The sequence below is a fragment of the Triticum dicoccoides genome, chromosome 2A (genome assembly GCF_002162155.2).
Source record: "Triticum dicoccoides isolate Atlit2015 ecotype Zavitan chromosome 2A, WEW_v2.0, whole genome shotgun sequence".
Lineage (NCBI taxonomy): Eukaryota > Viridiplantae > Streptophyta > Magnoliopsida > Poales > Poaceae > Triticum > Triticum dicoccoides.
In genome coordinates this window covers 646713131-646732334 of record NC_041382.1, presented here as the reverse complement: position 1 = coordinate 646732334, position 19204 = coordinate 646713131, and positions in this window count along the sequence as shown.

Genomic DNA, 19204 nt, shown 5'->3' with positions numbered 1-19204 from the left:
CAAGCTCTATAGCCCACTTGGCAATCCGGCCAGTTGCTTCCCGGTTCTGGATGATATCCCCCAAAGGAGCAGAACTGACCACCGTAATTGGGTGCCCTTGGAAGTATTGTTTAAGCTTCCGGCTTGCCATAAAAACTCCATACACCAGCTTCTGCCAATGCGGATACCTTTGCTTGGACTCAATGAGTACCTCGCTGATATAATAGACCGGATGTTGAACCGGATGCTCCTTACCTGCCTCCTTTTGCTCCACCACAATAGCCACGCTGACTGCCCGAGCATTAGCAGCAACATATAGCAGTAACGACTCCTTGTCAATGGGAGCGGCGAGCATAGGCGGATTGGCCAACTACCGCTTTAAGTCCTCAAATGCTTCATCAGCAGCGGAACTCCAAACAAACTGATCCGTCTTCTTCAACATCTGATACAAAGGGATTGCCTTCTCACCAAGACGACTGATAAACCGGCTTAACACGACAATCCGGCCTGCCAGGCGTTGAACATCATTGATACACTTCGGTTTAGCCAGGGAGGTGATGGCTGTGATCTTCTCCGGATTAGCCTCAATTCCCCTATTGGACACCAGAAAACCCAATAACTTGCCCGCCGGTACACCAAAGACACACTTGTCCGGATTAAGCATCATCTTGTATGTCCTCAGGTTATCAAAGGTTTCCTTCAAATCATCAATTAGAGTCTCCTTCTCCTGGTCCTTAACTGCCATTTTGATCACGATATTATCCACATAAGCATGTACATTACGGCCAATCTGCTTGTGAAGACAATTTTGCACACACCGTTGATAAGTTGTCTGGGCACTCTTGAGCCCAAAGGGCATAGACACATAGCAGAAGGCTCCAAAGGGAGTTATGAACGTCGTCTTCTCCTGGTCCTTAACTGCCATTTTGATCTGATGATATCCAGAATATGCATGCAAAAAACTTAAACGCTCACAACCCGCCGGAGCATCAATAATTTGATCAATACGGGGGAGGGCAAAAGGATCTGGTGGACAAGCTTTATTAAGATCTGTGTAATCCACACACATGCACCAGGTGCCGTTTTTCTTAAGGACCAGCACCGGATTGGCAAGCCACTCAGGGTGAAAAACTTCCACAATAAAGCCAGCTGCAAAGAGCCTGGCTACCTCTTCTCCAATCGCCTTGCATCTTTCTTCGTTAAACCAGCGGAGGAACTGTTTCACCGGTTTGTATTTAGGATCCACATTAAGGGTGTGCTCAGCGAGTTGCCTCGGTACACCTGGCATGTCAGAGGGCTTCCATGCAAAAATGTCCCGATTCTCACGGATGAACTCGATGAGCACGCTTTCCTATTTCGGATCCAAGTTGGCACTGATGCTGAACTGCTTGGATGAATCGCCAAGTATGAAGTCAACAAGTTTAGTTTCTGCTGCCGATTTGAACTTCAGGGCTGGATCATGCTCCATAGTTGGCTTCTTTAATGGAGTCATGTCTGCCGGATCAACATGGTCCTTATAATACTTCAGCTCCTCGGTGGCACAAACTGACTCTGCATAGGCTGCATCTCCTTCCTCGCACTCCAAAGCGATTTTGCGGCTTCCGTGAACTGTTATTGTCCCCTTGTGACCCGGCATCTTGAGCTGCAAATACACATAACAGGGTCGTGCCATAAACTTGGCGTAGGCCGGTCACCCAAACAGGGCGTGATATGGATTTTGGATTTTCACCACTTCAAACGTCAATGTCTCCGACCTGGAATCATGATCATCCCCAAAGGCCACTTCCAAAGCTACCTTACCAATAGGATATGCTGATTTGCCAGTTACTACACCGTGGAACACCGTATTGGACGGTTTGAGATTTTTATCTGTTAGTCCCATACGACGGAAGGTCTCATAGTATAAGATATTAATGCTGCTCCCTCCGTCCATGAGCACCTTGGTGAACTTGCAACCTCCCACCTGAGGCGCCACCACCAGAGCCAACTGACCCGGATTATCAACCTGGGGAGGGTGATCCTCTCTGCTCCATATGATTGGCTGTTCAGACCAGCGTAGATAACGGGGTATGGCCGGTTCAGCAGAGTTGACCGCCCGCCTCTGAACCTTCCGGTCTCGCTTGTCCAAGCTAGTGGTGAAGACATGGTACTGCCCACTGCTCAACTGCTTTGGGTTGCTCTGGTAACCTGACTGTTGTTGCTGTTGGTTGTAACCACCCTGGTTGTTCTGACTATTTTGATTATTATGTCCGCCCGGATTACCATTAAATCCTGAACCGGAATTTCCTCCACCGTAACCCGGCCCGGACCCTGAGCCACCGCCGGAGCCGTGATCATATTGTAAAGAATTAGAATTCTTGAACTCCTGCATAATGACGCAATCCTTCCAAAGGTGGTTTGCTGGCGCCTCCTTCGTCCCATGTCTTGGGCAGGGCTGGCTCAGTAGATAGTTTAGGCGGTCCGGGTTAGGGTTGGGCGCCCCATTGCGATTTTTCGGTTTACCCTTGCGTTGTTGGCCATTGTCCTGTGTGTTGGTATTAGCTACAAAGTCCATGTTACCATCCGCTTTACGCTTGCCTCCACCACCATTGCCTGCCCAGTGATGCTGCTGACCTTTGGAGTTGTTGTTCCTCTTTCCCTTCCCTGCCTTGTCATCATTAGATTCGGGATCCTTGGTACTACCAGAATCAGCATACTTTACCAAAGCAGCCATGAGGGTTCCCATGTCAGTGCAATGATGCTTCATCCGTCCCAACTTTAGCTTTAGGGGCCCAAACCGGCAGTTGCCTTCTAGGGTTAATACAGCAGTGTCAGCGTTGATGCGGTCTGATGAATGCAACACTTGTGAAACCCGGCGCACCCAATGAGTCGTCGATTCTCCTTCCTCCTGGACGCAGGCAACTAAGTCCACTATCGACATAGGCTGTTTAAATGTATCCTTGAAATTGCTGATAAACCGGGCTCGTAATTGGGCCCATGAACTGATAGAATTAGCTGGCAAGCTTTTTAACCAAGTGCGGGCCGTTCCTTCAAGCATCATGGTGAAGTATTTCGCACACGCCACGTCATCCACATCAAGAATCTCCATGGCCATCTCATAGCTCTCCACCCATGTCTCTGGAGGTTGATTCGCCGTGTAATTTGGTACTTTGCGCGGGCCTTTGAAATCCTTGGGCAGGCGCACATTGCGTAAAGTGGGGACAAGGCAAGGCACCCCCAAAGAACTAGAAGTAACACCAGGTTCGATCGAGATAGTTGGACGAACCGGCGTGAGCTACCGAGCCTGATGCTGTGCGGCTAACTCAGCCTCCCTGCGCGCTCGGGCCCAGTCCACCACTTCCTGAGCGTTATCAGCACCACCCGCCAGGTTGTTGCCACGGGGTGCTCCACGTCATTCATTACTCGACACTGCCGGTTCATCCATATGTCTGCTATAGCTCCGGCTTGGACGGGGGGTTGAGTGGATCCGGTCGCGGCTGTACGAGTATGCTTCCTGTTGGACCAAAGCTATCCTCAGAAGCTCCTTGACCCGTCGCATTTCTACTGCCTGCGGCGAGTCACCTTCAATTGGAATGGCCTCCAGCCGTGCAGCAGCGGCGACGAGATTGTCCATTGGGTTGGAGTAGTGACCCGGAGGTGTTAAAACAGCCTAAGGTATAACGGCGTTTTGACGAGGCGGGTCCATCTAACGAGGCTGAACCGGTGCACCGGTCCCAGGAGCTTCCGCCCGGTTTCCCTCCAGCGGATTGCTGGTTCCTGCTCCTGGGTGTTGAAAAGGTCTCTGGCCTCGAAAACCGGAGGAAAACGGGATCGGTACTTCCTCCTCATGACTTCCTGCGACGCGCTCTGGTCCAACATGAGCCTGTAGGCTTGTGCGTCTAAAGCGGCCCGCTCTGTGGCCATCCTGGTGTCCTCAGCTGCCAGATCCGCCTTGGCATGGGTGATCTGTTCCTTTATCTTTGCAATCTCCACGTTGTGGACGTCCTGATCCACCGGATTAGCTTCCGCCATAAGCACAGCCAATGCATCAAATAGCTTTGATAGAACTTGAGCCGGCGGGCGCACAGGGCCTCCTGCCCCAGCAGCCGTCGCCGCTGCTGAACCGGAGGTTGTTGCCGCAGCGGTCGAAGAATGAAGCGCTGCTTGTGTGCCGGCCATGAATATTCCAACTCGGTTGGGCAGATCAGAGGGGTCCGAAATACTATCACCATCGGAACAGCCCCCAATTCGGCCATCTTATAGCTGATAAAGAGATTTGGTTTCCCCGGTCGGTGACTCGTCATCGGAACAAACGACGGTCTCGCCGCGAGATTCCAATCCATCCTCATAACTTCCTCCATGGATGACTCCCACGAAGGCACGCTTCATGGCCGGTTTAACCCGGGCAGATCGCGCACGCTGAGCCGTCTCGATGAGGTCGGTGCAGATGTCTGGCTCAGGGCCCGGTTCACCGATCTTGCCAATGAAAACGTGAATGCCACCAAAGGAGACCCGGTACCCATACTCAACTGAGCCGGCCTCGGGGCCCCAGCCTGCATCGTTGATGTAGAGCTTGCCGCGACGACTCTTAGTCATCCGGCCTACGGCGTAGCCCTCGAGTCCTTCAAAGCGGCCCTCCAAGAACTTGAAACCATCGTGCGATAGCCCCACGGTGGGCGCCAACTGTCGTGGTTTTGTCACGGCAGATGTCCTAGAGAAAGGACTTAGTCGTGGAGCCATCGCGACGGGTTAGCTTGAAGGGGTTAAAGCGGACACAGGGACGCAAGAGAGTTTATACTAGTTCGGCCCCTTCGATGAAGGTAAAAGCCTACGTCTAGTTGTGATGGAATTGATGGGGTTTCGATGACTAGGGAGCAAACAAGCTTCGCCTAAGTCTCGAGTTGTTGTCTGTCATCCTTGAACCGCCGCCGGGTCGTCCCCTTATATACACGGGTGACGCCCGTCGGTTCACAAAGTCCCAACACCGGTCCATATTCGTATCCGGGTTGGTCTCTCCTTATTCCTAACTTATAGTACAAGTTTATATACAAATACCGGTTTACAGCTACAAGTCTTAAACCGACTACGGGCCTTAGGCCCTCATCTGTCTTCTTGGGATTTAGCACTCTTGAACTACTGATGAAGTTGACCCGGCCCAGATAGGCCGGTTTACGCCCAGCAGTAATATCCCCAATAGGCGGTATAAATGGCACAGTTGGGTTACCCACGCCCCTATTGATGAGAATCCTGCAATAAGGGGACATGATCTCTGCTTTGACAAGACGTGCCAATGGAAATCGCATCTCGAAACACGGGATGACAGACAAAACAGCTCGATATAGTGACCGGGCAGACGAGATGTCATGTTGTAAAAAAGTTGTCAGCAGATTGGACTCGTGGAATATTATATTCTCTCTACGGTTGAGCGTGGTGTGTGTTACAGGTCCGGACACGTTTAATACATTCGAAGACTATCTTGGAGTTCGGAAGGAGGAACCCGCCTTGCAATGCCGAAGACGGATCTACGCGCCGGATACGTTGTCATTGAAGCCAGGTTCAGGGGCTACTGAGGGAGTCCTGGACTAAGGGGTCCTCGGGCATCCAGCCTATTAGCCATGGGCCGGACTGATGGGCTGTGAAGATACGAAGACTGAAGACTGCACCCGTGTCCGGATGGGACTCTCCTTGGCGTGGAGGGCAAGCTTGGCGATCAACTATGTAGATTCCTTTCTTTGTAATCGACCTTATGTAACCCTAGATCCTCCTGCTGTCTATATAAACCGGAGGACTTAGTCTGGAGGGGGGAGAGACTCATTACCATAGCCATACAAGCTAGACCTCTAGGGTTTAGCCATTACGATCTCGAGGTAGAACAACTCTTGTAATACTCGTATTCATCAATATCAATCAAGCAGGACGTAGGGTATTACCTCCATAGAGAGGGCCCGAACCTGGGTAAACATCATGTTCTCTGTCTCCTGTTACCATCGACCTTAGACGCACAATACGGGACCCCCTACCCGAGATCTACCGGTTTTGACACGTACACCCGTGCCTACCGCAAGGGGAGTGGCGATGGCGCCACCTGCTCCTTCCACGCCCTAGCAGCGCTCACGTCCTCACTTGTCCCCGCATCCCCCGCGGCATCTGAGGCCGCGGGCGGCGGAGCCTTCGAGGTGGATGGCTGGGCCGAAGGGCCGGACTTCTTCTTCTTGGGCGCCATGGTCAATGGCGTCGTCAAAGATGAAGATGGCGATAAAGATGACGTACTACGCGCGCCTTCAGGTTCGCAGAAGCGAGCCCCCTACCTGGTGCGCCAAAGATGTCACGGGAGATCCGCGGCCACCTATGGGACCGGGCGCCCCTAGCTGGTTCGGCGGGGGATGCCACGTTGCATAAAGAGCATACCAGCGCGCGGCAGCACGACAGAGAGCACACAAGCAATTTACCCAGGTTTGGGCCACCGCAAGGCATAAGACCCTACTCCTGCTTTGGTGGATTGATGGTGGAAATGAATGTGGTGGTGCGTGGTACACTTGCCCGGCAAGGCCTGCCTCAGGGCTATGGTGACCACAAGTGTATGGTGGCTTGGGTTTGTCAAGTTTCCAACCCTCTAACTCCCTCCTACGATTGCCATGGGCCTCCTTTTATAGATTAAGGGGTCACCACAATGGGAAAACAGTCATTACCCATTGGTATGATAGCATACAGTGTTATCATACCTAACTCTGTGGGCTGGCAGGGTGCATTAAATGCACCGCTCAGTGTCACATCACTAGCTGTTTGGCAAGGCTTGTCGGTCTTATCTCGCCATCTCCGCATCTGTTCTCTTGACACGTTGCTGGACGGGTGTCACCTGTGGGTTTCTTCTGTAGGAGATGGCTGCCATGTGGCGAGTGCTGCCACTTAATCACCTTGTGGCTTGACACCGCACTGATTGACGACGTGGGTCGTACTTATGCGGTTGGCGGGATGGTTTAGGCCCCGCGAGCCCCAGCAGGTGCTGCCAGGGAGTCTTGGTTGCTTGTCTCTGGTGGTGTCCTGGCCCCTTGCCGGGCTCGCCTGCCCGGCGAGGAAGGCTCTTTCTCTTGCTGATATCATGTTCCTTTGGCTCGATCTTGATCTTTCTAAGCTGCATGTTGGTTCTTCAAGTCTCTTGGTTTTTCAATCTCCGTCTTTGAGATGGTGCTTCAATCTTGATCTTGTGCATGTGCACAGTTGGGCAACATACTTGGGGTCTGTTGCACCGACAACCGCGTTGTCAAACGCTTCCTCTTTCGGTCTAGGAGGGTACATAGACACACTCTCCCCCTCTCGTTGCTATGCTTCTCCCAGATAGATCTTGCCTGAGCATAGAATTTTTTTGAAATTGCATGCTACATTTCCCAACATAGGGTTGTTTGAGAGAGACTATCTTCATCCTACGCCTCCTATGGATTGATAAACCTTAGGTCATACACTTAAGGGAAAATTTGTACTGTCCTACAAAACTCTGCGCTTGGAGGCCCAACACGTGTCTACAAGAATAAAGTTGTGTAGTATACATCATTATGCCCCAATGTCTCGCCCAGAAGTTGATCTCAAGAGCACCTGGATCTTTTGCGGAAGAAGATCCATGATCGTCAAAGATCTGACCAAACTCGAGGCTACCCTAATACCATTGTTTTGAAAGAACATTGACATCTTTGCATGGACACCGGTTGATATGTGGGTGTCCAACGAGTCTTCATGGAGCACCACCTCATCTTGAAGTCAGGCTAAGACCCGTCAAGCAAAAGCCTTGGAAAATGTCGAAAGACCGGCATGAAGCCATCATCACGAAGTCGATAAGATCACTATGTATGGCTTTCCAATCTTGTCTTCGTCAAGAAGGCAATGATGCCCTATGATATCATGTTTGTATAGCAAAGGTTTCCCTGCCTTTTCCCCAAGGAGTGACCCTGAGTTTATCGAACCCACGAGAGGATGTCCACGACGACAGAGGCTCTACCAAGTCTTTGCAGGAGAACTAAATTTTAGTTTTTGTAACCGGACCATAACAACCTTAGGATGTAAACACTTAGAAGGAGAACATGCATGGGTGTGAGAACTTGATTCTTACAACCATCTGTTTGTGATCGGGATCATCATGATCTTAATTTGTGCTCTCAAAGACACCTGTTAAGATGTGTGCTTGTAACGAGACGAAGTGGAGGATGCGTCCAAATTGTGCCCTGACCGGTTCGTGACCTGCATCAAGAGGCAATTGTCCAACCGCAGGCCCTTACCGTCGTGCAGGGTTACCTCAATTATTAAGAATAAAATTCAAACAAAGGCATTGGCGTTTAATGACTACAACTCATGAATCCCCAATGATTGGCTTTACGCTACTGTACTAATCCCTTTTGTCACTGGTTTTCGGAATAGCGTTCTGCGTCCTCCCCGCTCCTAACCTCCTCCTTGATCGAACTCCGAGTTCTTGGGTACTTGCATGGTCGAAGAACGAGAAAGAGACAAGAGACAACTATGATACAATTCTAACACATGCATGACATTAATTCAAAGTCAATTCAATCGACCCCTCATACAAATGCATCTGGTTGCAAGGATATGCCTCCACTAAGATCTACCGAATTACTCACATACGGTGATTAGATCGTAAGAAGAAATTTAATTGAGAAGACATAAATATGAATACTTTGTGGATAATATGTCTTACAATGGTTGCCGGATGGGACACATGATTACAAGTATGGCTAACTTGGAGGTGCTTTGTCGCGATGATGGTGATGGTGGTGGCTGTAGAGATGAGATGGGAAATGGCGACAGCTGGGGTTGGAGAATGGCTTTTGGTTCATGGATGGTGATTTTTGACGATGCCACTGAGTCTCTAGAAGCTGGTACAAGCGCTTGGGCTCATACCACACGTCGTCTTGCGCTTTGGATCATTTGTTGCGCCTCCAATTTCCTTCCGTCTCCATTTTGCTTCTTTCCATCTAAATGATGATTTTTATCCATGTATGGCCTCTTTTCCCGTGCAATCAAAATAAAGAAATGGATTTTGCGATCCGTCACATTCATTAGCCATTAATGGCAATATTCGAGTGATTTCCTCAGAATTTTTACGATCATCCGATTTAAACAACGGTGTGATGAGCGTAAGAATAACACTCATCAACCTCCCCAACTGTAACACCCACGATGCGGCTATATCTCCCACGTGTCGGAGCACAACTTAGAGGCATAACCGCATTGTAGGCATGTCGCAAGAGGGGTAATCTTTACACAATCCATGTACTGAATAAGAAAGAGGTACAGAGTTGGCTTACCATCGCCACTTCACACAATACATAAATATAGCATTACATCATCCAGATACAATCAAGGTCCGACTACGGAACCAAAATCAAGACAACCCCAAATGCATAAGATCCCCGATCGCCCCAACTAGGCTCCACTACTGATCGTATGGAAAGGAAACGTAGTAACGTCCTGAGTCCTCATCGAACTCCCACTTGAGTTCAATCGCATCCCCTGGAATGGTATCATCGGCACCTGCATCTGGTTTTGGAAGTAATCTGTGAGTCACGGGGACTCAACAATCTCACACCCTCGCGATCAAGACTATTTAAGCTTATGGGTAGGGGAAAAGGTATCAGGTGGAGCTTCAGCAAGCACTAGCATATATGGTGGCTAACATACGCAAAAGAGAGCGAGAAGAGAAGGCAAAGCACGTTCGAGAATCTATGATCAAGAAGTAATCCTAGAACTACTTACGTTCAAGCATAACCCGAGACCGTGTTCTCTTCCCAGACTCCACCGAAAAGAGACCATGACGGCTACACACGCGGTTGATCCATTTTAATTAAGTTAAGTTTCAGGTTCTCTACAAGCGGATATTAACAAATTCCCATCTGCCCATAACCGCGGGCACAACTTTCAAAAGTCCAAATCCCTGCAGGGGTGTCCCAACTTAGCCCACCACAAGCTCTCACGGTAAACGAAGGATCTTCCTTCTCCCAGGACGACCCGATCAGACTCGGAATCCCGGTTACAAGACATTTCGATAATGGTAAAACAAGACCAGCAAAGCCACCCGAATGGGCCGACAAATCCCGATAGGAGCTGCACATATCTCATTCTCAGGGCACACCGGATGGGCAAGATGTTGGGTTGGCATAGACCCTGGTTGCCCCGGGGGCGCCGGACATCGCCCAGTTTGGACCAACACTTAGAGAAGCACTGTCCCGGGGGGTTAAAAATAAAGATGACCCTTGAGTCCACGAAACCCAAGGGAAAAAAGGCTAGGTGGCAAATGGTAAAACCAAGGTTGGGCCTTGCTGGAGGAGTTTTATTCAAGGTGAACTGTCAAGGGGTTCCCATTATAACCCAACCGCGTAAGGAATGCAAAATCAAGGAACATAACACCGGTATGACGGATACTAGGGCGGCTAGAGTGGAACAAAACACCAGGCATAAGGTCGAGCCTTCCACCCTTTACCAAGTATATAGATGCATTAAAGTAGACAAGATATAATAGTGATATCCCAACAATAAACATGTTCCAACAAGGAACAAACTCCAATCTTCACCTGCAACTAGCAACGCTATAAGAGGGGATGAGCAAAGCGGTAACATAGCCAAACAACGGTTTGCTAGGACAAGGTGGGTTAGAGGTTTGACATGGCAATATGGGAGGCATGGTATATCATGTGGTAGGTATCGCGGCATAGGCATAGCAAAAGAGCGAGCAACTAGCAAGCAAAGATAGAAGTGATTTCGAGGGTATGGTCATCTTGCCTGCAAAGTTCTCCGAGTTGACGTAAGCTTGATCCTCGTAAGCGTACTCAACAGGTTCCTCGATCACGTACTTGTCTCCTGGCTCTCCGAATCCCAGATCTAGGGTTTCGGGCGCGGATTGTGAAGTTCGCCGGATTGGCTCGCCAGAGCTGCGGGAGGAGGTGGCCGGAGCTGGAGAAGGGGCCGGCGAGGTCGCCAGAGTGCTCGCGGCGACGAGGATGCCGAGGAGGAGCAGGCTCCGACCGGCTACGGGCGTGGCACGACAGTTCGGCGCCGGAGTGCGGGCGGCGGGCGGCGGAGGCGAGGTAGCGGCGGCGGCCGGCGGGAGGAAGTAGGCGACGGCGCGCCGGCGATGGGGCGGCGGAGGCGCGCGGCGTCGTCGGGGCGCGGCGTACGGGCCACGGGGGCCGGAACTGGGCCGAGCGGGCCGGCGGCGGCGAGGTTGCGGCGGGGACACGTGGCGACTGCGGGTGGTCCGGGCGGCAGTGCGGACACGTCCGGCCATCTCGGACATGTCCGGCGGCGGCGGGGAGGTTGGATCTAGGGTTTGGGACGAAAATTTCGGGGAAGAGGACATATTTATAGGTAGAGGGAGCTAGGAGAATCCAAATGAGGTGCAGTTTTCGGCCACGCGATCGTGATCGAACGACCGAGAGGATGGTGTGGGTTTGGATGGGTTTTGGGACACTTTGGAGGAGTGTTGGGCTGCAACACACATGAGGCCTTTACGGTTCCTCGGTTAACCGTGGTGTATCAAATGAACTCCAAATGGCACGAAAGTTGACAGGCGGTCTACCGGTAGTGAACCAAGGCCGCTTGGCAAGTCTTGGTCCAATCCGAGAACGTTTAACACTCGCACACGAAAAGAGGCAAAAGGGGGACACTGAAGGACGTAGGAGTGTCGGAATGCAAAACGGACAACGGGGAAAATGTTCGGATGCATGAGACGAACACGTATGCAAATGTGATGCACATGATGACAACATGGACAAAATGCAAAACGAAGAAAAAACCCAACCACGAGGGAATATCATAACTTAGAGCCGAAAATGGCAAGAGTTGGAATACAAATATGGCAAGTTACATACGGGGCGTTACAACACTCCACCACTACGAAAGGATCTCGTCCCGAGATCTAGGACTGGAAAAACTCCGGATATTCGGAACGGAGGTGGTCCTCGCGTTCCCAGGTGGCTTCACGGTCAGAATGATGTGACCACTTCACTTTCCCGAATTTGATAGACTTGTTGCGAGTCTGACGCTTAGTTTCTTCAAGAACAGCAACGGGATGCTCATGATAAGATAGGTCTTCTTGGAGATCAATCTCTTCGAAGTTGATGGTGCGATCAGTAGTCTTGAAACACTTGTGAAGCTAAGACACGTGAAACACGTCGTGCACGTTTGCAAAGTTGGATGGAAGCTCAAGTTGATAGGCGAGATCGCCTCTTTTGCCAATGATCTTGAAAGGACCCACGTATCTAGGAGCAAGCTTCCCTTTGATACCGAAGTGACGAGTACCTTTCATTGGAGAGACACGGAGGTAGATATGGTCTCCGATCTCGAAAGCCAAGTCACGATGAGCTATCATAGTAACTCTTCTGGCGCCATTGCGCGGCTTTGAGATTTTCACGAATGACTTTGCACATTTCTTCAGCCTCTGTGATCAAGTCATTGCCAAGAAGTTGGCGTTCACCAGTCTCTGACCAGTTAAGGGGAGTACAACACTTTCTGCCATAGAGAATCTCGAATGGGGCCTTGCCCGAACTCGCTTGGAAGCTGTTGTTGTAGGAGAACTCGGCATATGGAAGACAATCTTCCCACTTCATACCGAAAGAAATGACACATGCCCTGAGCATATCTTCAAGAATTTGATTGACTCGCTCGACTTGGCCACTAGTTTGAGGATGAAAGGCTGTGCTGAAGCGAATGTTGGTGCCCATAGCTTTCTAAAAGGAGTCCCAGAACTTAGAGGTAAAGATGCTTCCATGATCTGAAGATATCAACTGCGGAATGCCATGCAAGGAGACAATCCTGGAGGTATATAGCTCTGCCAACTGAGCTGCTGCGATAGATTCTTTGATAGGAAGAAAATGAGCCACTTTAGTGAGCTTGTCGATGACAACGAAGATAGCATCATTGCCACATTTGGACTTGGGAAATCCAGTCACGAAGTCCATCTCAATATGGTCAAACTTCCATTCTAGAATGGCAAGAGGTTGGAGGAGACCAGCTAGTCGTTGGTGTTCTGCTTTCACTCTTCTGCAGACATCACATTCATTCATGAACTGAGCAATCTCGCGCTTCATTCGAGTCCACCAATATGACTGCTTGAGGTCATGGTACATCTTTGTACTTCCAGGATGAATAGATAGGAGTGAATTGTGAGCCTCGTTCATAATGACTTTAGGAAGGTCACCCTTAGGAACAACAATGCGATCCTCGAAGAATAGAGTATCCTTGTCATCAATGCGATAGCACTTGTACTTGGGTTGGCTCTTGGCAATCCCAATCTTCACCTTCTTCACCATAGCATCAAGAAGTTGAGCCTCACGAATCTGATCTTCCAAAGTATGAGAGACTTGGAGGTTGGCAAGGAATCCTTGAGGAACAACTTGGAGATTAAGTTTGCGGAAAGATTCACAAAGATCCGGTTGGAAGGGCTTGAGAATCAAACTGTTGCAGTAAGCCTTCCTGCTCAAAGCGTCAGCAATGACATTGGCCTTGCCTGGAGTATATTCAATACTCAGATTATACTCTTGAATCATTTCGACCCAACGAGTCTGCCTAAGGTTGAGGTTGGGCTGAGTGAAGATGTACTTGAGACTCTTATGATCGGTGAAGATGTCCACTTTTGTTCCGAACAAGAGATGTCTCCATGTTAAAAGAGCATGGACAACTGCCGCCAACTTGAGGTAATGAGTGGGGTAGTTCTTTTCGTTGGGCTTCAACTAGCGAGAGGTATAGGCCACAACTTTCTTCTCTTGCATTAACACAGCACCGGGACCTTGAAGGGAAGCATCACAGAAAACCTCGAATGGTTTGGATTCATCAGGAGGAGTCAAAACTGGAGCTGTGACTAACTTCTCTTTGAGGGTGTTGAAAGCGATGTCACATTCAGGCGTCCATACATACTTCACATGCTTCTGGAGGAGGTTGGAAAGAGGCTTCGCGATCTTAGAGAAATTCTCAATGAACCTTCGACAATAGCTTGCAAGCCTAAGGAAGCTGCGGAGTTGCTTCACATTCTGAGGCGGTTCCCAATTCACAATTGCAGACACCTTCTTAGGATTAACAGCTATGCCTTGGTGGAGATGATATGCCCAAGGTAGAGAACCTCATCGAGCCAAAACTCACACTTTGAAAACTCCGCATAGAACTGATGTTCTCTGAGTTTGTCCAGCACCAATCTCAAGTGCTTGGCATGATCCTCCTTGTTCTTGGAAAAGACCAAAATGTCATCGAGATAGACCAAGACGAAGTAATTTGTGTAGGGGTTGAAGATGAAGTTCATCATGCGAGAGAATGTTGGAGGAGCGTTGACAAGGCCGAAAGACATGACAGTGTATTCATATGAACCATAGCTTGTTCTGAATGCTGTCTTGGGGATGTCTTGTTCACGAATGCGAATCTGATGATAGCCCATACGGAGGTCAAGCTTGGAAAATACTTGAGCACCCTTGATTTGTTCAAAAAGCTCATTGATGTTGGGAAGTGGGTACTTGTTCTTTATGGTCTTCTTGTTCAATGGACGGTAGTCGACGCAGAGTCGGTCTGTGCCATCCTTCTTCTTGACAAAAAGAATACCACAACCCCATGGAGAAGAACTTGGTCGGATGAGACCCATACGCTCTTGTATATCGAGTTGTTTCTTCAGCTCCTTCAACTCTTCTGGTCCAAGCTTGTAAGGACGTTTGCAAACAGGTTCCGTGCCAGGCTCAAGATCGATGATGAATTCAACTGGCCGGTGAGGAGGCATTCCTGGAAGCTCTTCTGGAAAGACGTCTTGATATTCACAAACGACTGGAATCTAAGAGATGGCATCCAACTCGCCCTTCTCGTTGAGAGAAAACAGTCGAATAGTATCGTCACGAGCTGCATAGATGATCACATCCTCAGATGAGTGTGTCAATTGAATCTGCCTGGCAGCATAATCAAGTTGAGCCTTGTGCTTAGAAAGCCAGTCCATGCCAAGAATTAGATCAATATCCGAGTTACCAAGGACCATTAGAGAGGACAGAAATTTATAATCTCCCATCTTGATAGAAACATCCAGAGCCATCATTTTGGTGTTCATGAACAAACCCGGAGAGGAAACCGCTATCGGCTTAGGCAAATCAACAGTATGCAAATCGTGCATGGATGCAAAAGGCTTTGATATGAATGACAAAGATGCACCAGTATCAAAAAGAACTCTTGGGGGAATATCATTAACAGGAAGGTTACCCATGATCACTTCTGAAGAGTCCTTTGCCTGAGCTGCGTTCATCATGTTGACCTTTGCAGACTTGGGATTATGCTTGACCACTGCATTGCTGGCAGATCTCACAGGAGGAGGAGGAGGAGGCGGAAGACGCCTGTAGTTGAAGCATTTGTTTGCATAGTGACCCTTCTGCTGACACTTGTTGCACGTGACCTCTGAGAGCGGCCGATGATACGAAGCACTTGACCTTGGAGCATGGGATGAAGCTTTGTTCTGAAAGCCTGGGTTGGGTGGGTGGGAAGATCCATTGACACCTTTGCTCTTCTGCTGATAAGGTTGACGGAACGAAGGAGGAGGAGGTAACCAATACTTTGCTGCTTAGCTGCCACTTGAGTTGAAGAAGAAGAAGGAGTTCCATCCCTGACTCTCTTCTTGGAAGCATCGCACTTGAGCTGAGCGGCCTCTTGCTTTAATGCCATGTTGTAGAACTCATCATACTTTTTTGGCTCAAAAAGCACGAGGGCTAGTTGCAGATCTTCTCTGAGGCCACCTCTGAACTGATAAATCATGCTCTTCTCGTCAGGGACGTCTTGCTTGGCGAAACGAGCGAGCTTCTGGAACATGATGTTGTATTGGTAAACAGACAAGCTACCTTGCTTCAGATTGCTGAACTCCTCACGCTTACTCTCAACAACACTCTGAGGAATGTGGTGAGCTTTGAAGTCTTGGCGGAAATCATCCCAGGTAATCACACGACCTCCTCTGGAATCTTTGTATTGTTGATACCACTCAACAGCTTGGTCTTTGAGTTGGAACGAAGCAAACTTGACAAAGTCCTCAGGCCTGATGTTGCTGCACTCAAAATGTATGCAGATATCCATGAGCCAATCATCAGCGTCTGTGGCCTCGACACAGTTACTGAAGGTCTTTGGCTGATTTGCGAGGAACTGGTAGAGGGTAGAAAACTGAGTTTGATTGTTGCCATGGCCTTGATTTCCTTGGTTGCACTCTTGAAAGAGTTGCATAATCAACTGCGTGTTGGCATTGGTAGCGGCCATCACAGCTTGCCATGCCTCCGGAGGTGGAGGTGGTGGCGGTGGTTCCGGATTCTGACGCGTTGGAGGAGCCATCCTGAAGAGGGTGACATCCGTTAGTATCTTGACAGACATATATTCAAGCTGAATCAAATGGATCGAAATTGCAACATGTAGCCTTAACATTCGAACAAGAATGAATGAATGAATTCCAAAGTAAATGATCACACTTCCATAAATTGAGAAGCCACTTCGATAGAGGTAGATGAATAAACAACAAGGTACGGATATGAACAAATAATTGGTAAGGATTACCCAATCACAAACCAAATATCTGCGGGAAGAAATACTAGAGCTACATGAATTCCCACCTATGAAACTCCCGAAACTTTCCGGTTATGCAATCATGTGTTGGGGATACAGGGGAAGCATAATATCTCACCCACAACTAGCAAATCCTACATCCAGCTGTATCCATCCTTCAACACATAACCAAGAAACCTTCGAAAATCATTTACCTCAACCTTCGAAAAGCATCCGTTATACGAGTTATGGCAATACTCCCGAACTCCCACCCCAGTACTGGGTGGCGTCGAGGTTATCTCACCAACAACTACATAAAAGAGATTTTCGATGCCGGCGAAACTCAGGTATTCCAAAACCGCAATGATAAAATTGTGACGACAACACCTCGGAGCTCAACTCCCCGGGACACTTCCACAACCCCTAAATGTCAGGAGGCACCAAGAACAATGTTCTCGTCACAAAACCATCGGAACAATTCCAAGATACCCACGTGATCCTAAATTTTTTTAGTGAAATTTGAGAAGAGAAGAGTCAAAACTCTATGTCAGGATGCCTCACCAGAGCGATGAAGGGACTGAGGAGTAAAAAGAATCCTACTCTCCGATATATATAATCCTAAAAGACTCAAAACATTTTTCTAGACTCAACAACACCAGCGATTCGATCAAGCAGGGGGCTCCTAAGTCGGGGAAGGCTCTGAATACCAACTAGTAACACCCACAATGCGGCTGTATCTCCCACGTGTTGGAGCATGACTTAGAGGCATAACCGCATTGTAGGCATGTCGCAAGAGGGGTAATATTTACACAACCCATGTACTGAATAAGAAAGAGGTACAGACTTGGCTTACCATCGCCACTTCACACAATACATAAATATAGCATTACATCATCCAGGTACAATCAAGGTCCGACTACGGAACCAAAATAAAGACAACCCCAAATGCATAAGATCCCCGATCGCCCCAACTGGGCTCCACTACTGATCGTCTAGAAAGGAAACGTAGTAACATCCTGAGTCCTCATCGAACTCCCACTTGAGTTCAGTCGCATCCCCTGAAATGGTATCATCGGCACCTGCATCTGGTTTTGGAAGTAATCTGTGAGCCACGGGGACTCAGCAATCTCACACCCTCGCTATCAAGACTATTTAAGCTTATGGGTAGGGGAAAAGGTATGAGGTGGAGCTGCAGCAAGCACTAGCATATATGGTGGCTAACATACATGAAAGAGAGCGAGAAGAGAAGGCAAAGCACGTTCGAGAATCTATGATCAAGAAGTGATCCTAGAACTACTTACATTCAAGCATAACCCGAGACCGTGTTCTCTTCCCGGACTCCGCCGAAAAGAGACCATCACGGCTACACATGCGGTTGATCCATTTTAATTAAGTTAAGTTTCAGGTTCTCTACAACCGGATATTAACAAATTCCCATCTGCCCATAACCGCGGGCACGGCTTTTGAAAGTTCAAATCCCTGCAGGGGTGTCCCAACTTATCCCACCACAAGCTCTCACGGTCAACGAAGGATATTCCTTCTCCCAGGACGACCCGATCAGACTCGGAATCCCGGTTACAAGACATTTCGACAATGGTAAAACAAGACCAGCAAAGCCACCCTAATGTGCCGACAAATCCCGATAGGAGCTGCACATATCTCGTTCTCAGGGCACACCGGATGGGCAAGACGACGGGTTGGCATAGACCCTGGTTGCCCAGGGGGCGCCGGACATCGCCTAGTTTGGACCAACACTTAGAGAAGCACTGGCCCGGGGGGTTAAAAATAAAGATGACCCTTGAGCCCGCGAAACCCAAGGGAAAAAAGGCTAGGTGGCAAATGGTAAAACCAAGGTTGGGCCTTGTTGGAGGATTTTTATTCAAGGTGAACTGTCAAGGGGTTCCCATTATAACCCAACCGCGTAAGGAATGCAAAATCAAGGAACATAACACTGGTATGACGGAAACTAGGGCGGCAAGAGTGGAACAAAACACCAGGCATAAGGCCGAGCCTTCCACCCTTTACCAAGTATATAGATGCATTAAAGTAGACAAGATATAATAGTGATATCCCAACAATAAACATGTTCCAACAAGGAACAAACTCCAATCTTCACCTGCAACTAGCAACGCTATAAGAGGGGATGAGCAAAGCGGTAACATAGCCAAACAACGGTTTGCTAGGACAAGGTGGGTTAGAGGTTTGACATGGCAATATGGGAGGCATGGTATATCATGTGGTAGGTATCGCGCCATAGGCATAGCAAAAGAGCGAGCAACTAGCAAGCAAAGATAGAAGTGATTTCGAGGGTATGGTCATCTTGCCTGCAAAGTTCTCCGAGTTGACGTAAGCTTGATCCTCGTAAGCATACTCAACGGGTTCCTCGATCATGTACTCGTCTCCCAGCTCTCCGAATCCCAGATCTAGTGTTTTGGGCGCGGATTACGAAGTTCGCCGGATTGGCTCGCCGGAGCTGCGGGAGGAGGTGGCCGGAGCTGGAGAAGGGGCCGGTGAGGTCGCCAGAGTGCTCGCGGCGACGAGGACGTCGAGGAGGAGCGGGCTCCGACCGGCTGCGGGCGCGACACGGCAGGGCGGAGCCGGAGTGCGGCCGGCGGGCAGCGGAGGTGAGGTAGCGGCGGCGGCCGGCGGGAGGAAGTAGGCGGCGGTGCGGCGACGAAGTCGGGCGCGGGACGCGGTCACGGGCGCCGGC